The 3,112-nt window shown below is 24.8% G+C and overlaps 1 non-coding gene across 1 annotated transcript; it reads left to right on the top strand.

The window, feature by feature from the left end:
• The first annotated feature begins 1,467 nt into the window (after positions 1–1,467).
• Positions 1,468–1,549, top strand: TRNAS-AGA (transfer RNA serine (anticodon AGA)). The gene has a single exon. It is a non-coding gene; the product is annotated as a tRNA-Ser (tRNA).
• Positions 1,550–3,112: the final 1,563 nt, after the last annotated feature.

The following is a 3,112-nucleotide window of genomic DNA, read 5'->3' as shown; positions in this document are numbered from 1 at the left end:
TTATCCTTTTTGTAGTGACTTTTTTATTTAAATGATTTTATGAAATTATTATTAGTTATATAATAAAAAAGTAAATTTTTTGAATTTTATTAAATAAATATTTTAAAATTTAAATTTTTTAGATTTTTTTAAATTTATAAGTTTTATTATTATTTATTTATGTGATAGAACTCAATAATTAAAAAGCCGAATTTGTAGGATCACTCTTTGAATCTTAATAATATCTTAATGTAGTGTTTTCCAATATTATTATTATTTAGTTATTGTCATTCCCTATGAAGCATAGACACTTTCCTTATTTGCCGTGTTTGTATGTCGGACACATTTCGTGTCTCCGTATTTTATAAAAATTCTAAATTTGTGTGACTGCGTGTCTTGTGTCAATGTGCTTTATAGGCCATTTCTCTATATCTTTTTAATTATCAGACTTTTTTTTTTAAAAAAAGTTAATTTGTTAATCAGAATTTTGAACTAAAACAACTATAGAAGGATGACAATGGATAACTAATTATAGATTGGACTAAATTTTGGGAGGAATCAACTAAATTTTGCATGTCATGTATCACTAACTTTATACGTCGATCAATTATCTTATGAGTTGTGACACATGACATTAGCATACTACGTTATCGTGATACTTAATATGACATATTATTACCTAACTAACAAAATAACTAATTTGACTTATATTTTATCTTTTAAAAATTAATATGATTAATTTAATTTTTTAAAGTTTAATTTAAAAAATAAATAATCTTTTAAAAATAAATTTGACTATTAAACCCACGTAGATAAACTTGCTGTTCTCACTTGGAGATTTTTTCACAAAGTCTAAAAGTATAATGGTAAAGACATTATTTCACGAGTTATAACGTATTTTCACTATTATTTCAACATTTTTTTTTCTTTGAATGATTTTCAACTTGGAATACTTGGACTAAAAAGTAAAAATACAAGAATAAGCATGCTATATTATGTAGCATCTTTACTTTCTTCAAAGATTTCCAACTGAGAATACTTGGACTCAATACAAGGATAAGCATACTATTCTACGTGAATATGCGACATATTTATTTTCTTCAGAATACTTGGACACAAAATACAAGGGTAATCCTGCTGTATAAGCAGTTTTCACTTTTCAATAAAGTGAAATTTCGATTAGGGGAGTCAACATGAACTAAATATAGTGGGTCGATCTATTTATTCATTTAAACGGAGCGAATTTTATTTCTAAAGTTAAGTTTGTTTATATTTCAAGTTAAACAGATTAGTTTGTAGGATAAACAAGATGCTATTAACATATGATACTTGTAATTTTACCAAAAATAATAAATAAAAAAATAGAACCTCAATGCATTAGTACACAATACATATGTAAAACTTATCACAGATGCATCATATTTACCCAAAAATAAAAAAAGTATAATCTTGTTTTAAAAACTTTTATTAGGGAAAGGTATACAAGAAGTGGGCGTGCCGGAGTGGTTATCGGGCATGACTAGAAATCATGTGGGCTCTGCCCGCGCAGGTTCGAATCCTGCCGCTCACGTAATTTTTTAATTCTTTTTCTATTTGGCAGACTTTGAAGCAAATCCAATACCAACACATGTCAATGCAATCAGAACGATAATGGATCCCATTCTCATCCATGTGTGGTATTGGTTGTACTCCATCACCTTCTCTTTTTCAAGCCTTAATTTCCACGCACAAATAATATGAACAAAGAACTTAAGGGTTCCTTCACCCTGATCCATACAAGCTTAGATTTTGCACCTTTTCGATCCATTTTTTAAGCTATGATATGTAATCCATGACTTCATAAATTATATGTACAGCACGCAAGCGTAACTATATATTTGTAACCGATGGACCAATTTTGAACATCTTTATTTTCATCATATAATTGCATTGTTAAATATGTGTATATAGTTATATACCTCTAAAGGAATAAGGTGGTGAGGGTATAATAATCAACAGTTATGTTACGAGGGTACATATAAAGATCGGTCACTAAATTAATTACATGTATAAAATATAAAAAAAATTTCAAGTGTTTTTGATATATTGGTATTCTAGTCATTTTTAACCGTATATCTCAACTATAAAAAATATATAATATATATTAATTAAAATCAACTGTTAAAGTTATTGTAATATTAATGTTTTAGATATATTTACAATTTTTTCTAAAATATATATAACAAAATTTAAAATATATTTTTTATTCTTAATGTTTGTAATTTTTTTTAAAATATCTTTAACATTTAATTTCATTCAATTTTTTTAAATTTTTTTATTTTTGTCAAAAATTAAAACTATTCTTAAAAGTTTTTAATTTTATCCATAATATTTTACATGAAATTGATGTCTAAAAATAATTTTGACACAAATTGAAAATATTAGAAATAAAATTAAATGGAACTAAACGCTAGAAAATTTTTTGAAGAAAATTAAAAAAAAGTATACTTTAAATATATATTAAAATCAAGTTAAATAACATATATATTTATACATAAATATATAAGAACTAATTTGATGACTATTTTTTAGTATGTACATAAAAAATAATTAGCTATCAATCAATTACTACATATAATAAAAAATATGTGATCAAATAAACTCTTTTAAAATGAGAAAGTTAGTAGAGTAATAAATGAGGATTTAACCATTATTACTCACATATAATGAGAGTTATAAATTTTAGAGTAATTACCCAAATCAGTCCCAGAGAATTTTAGAATCGGACATTTTAGTCCCAAAAAAAATTAATACACATATTAATCCCCAAGGTTTTACTCCGGCAGACAAATCAGTCCATAGTTCATTTTTCGGCAGTGTAATTATCCAGATCAGTTCCCAAAGATTTTAAAAACGGACATTTTTGTCCCCAAGAAAAACTAATGTACAAATCAATCCCCAACGTTTCTCTTTGTTAGACATAATAGTCTCCCGTCCAAAAATAAAATAAAATAAAATAATTATTATTATTAATTGCACAATAATATTGTACTATATTTTTTGTATCTTTTGGACAAAAATAATGATAAATTTATTCATTAAATTCTTATATATATATATATATATTCACTCAATAATAATAATAATAATCATA

This window comes from Arachis duranensis, chromosome 1 (assembly GCF_000817695.3).
Source record: "Arachis duranensis cultivar V14167 chromosome 1, aradu.V14167.gnm2.J7QH, whole genome shotgun sequence".
NCBI classification, from domain to species: domain Eukaryota; kingdom Viridiplantae; phylum Streptophyta; class Magnoliopsida; order Fabales; family Fabaceae; genus Arachis; species Arachis duranensis.
The sequence above is the reverse complement of the archived record's forward strand: the minus strand, read 5'-3'. Positions and strand labels throughout refer to the sequence as shown.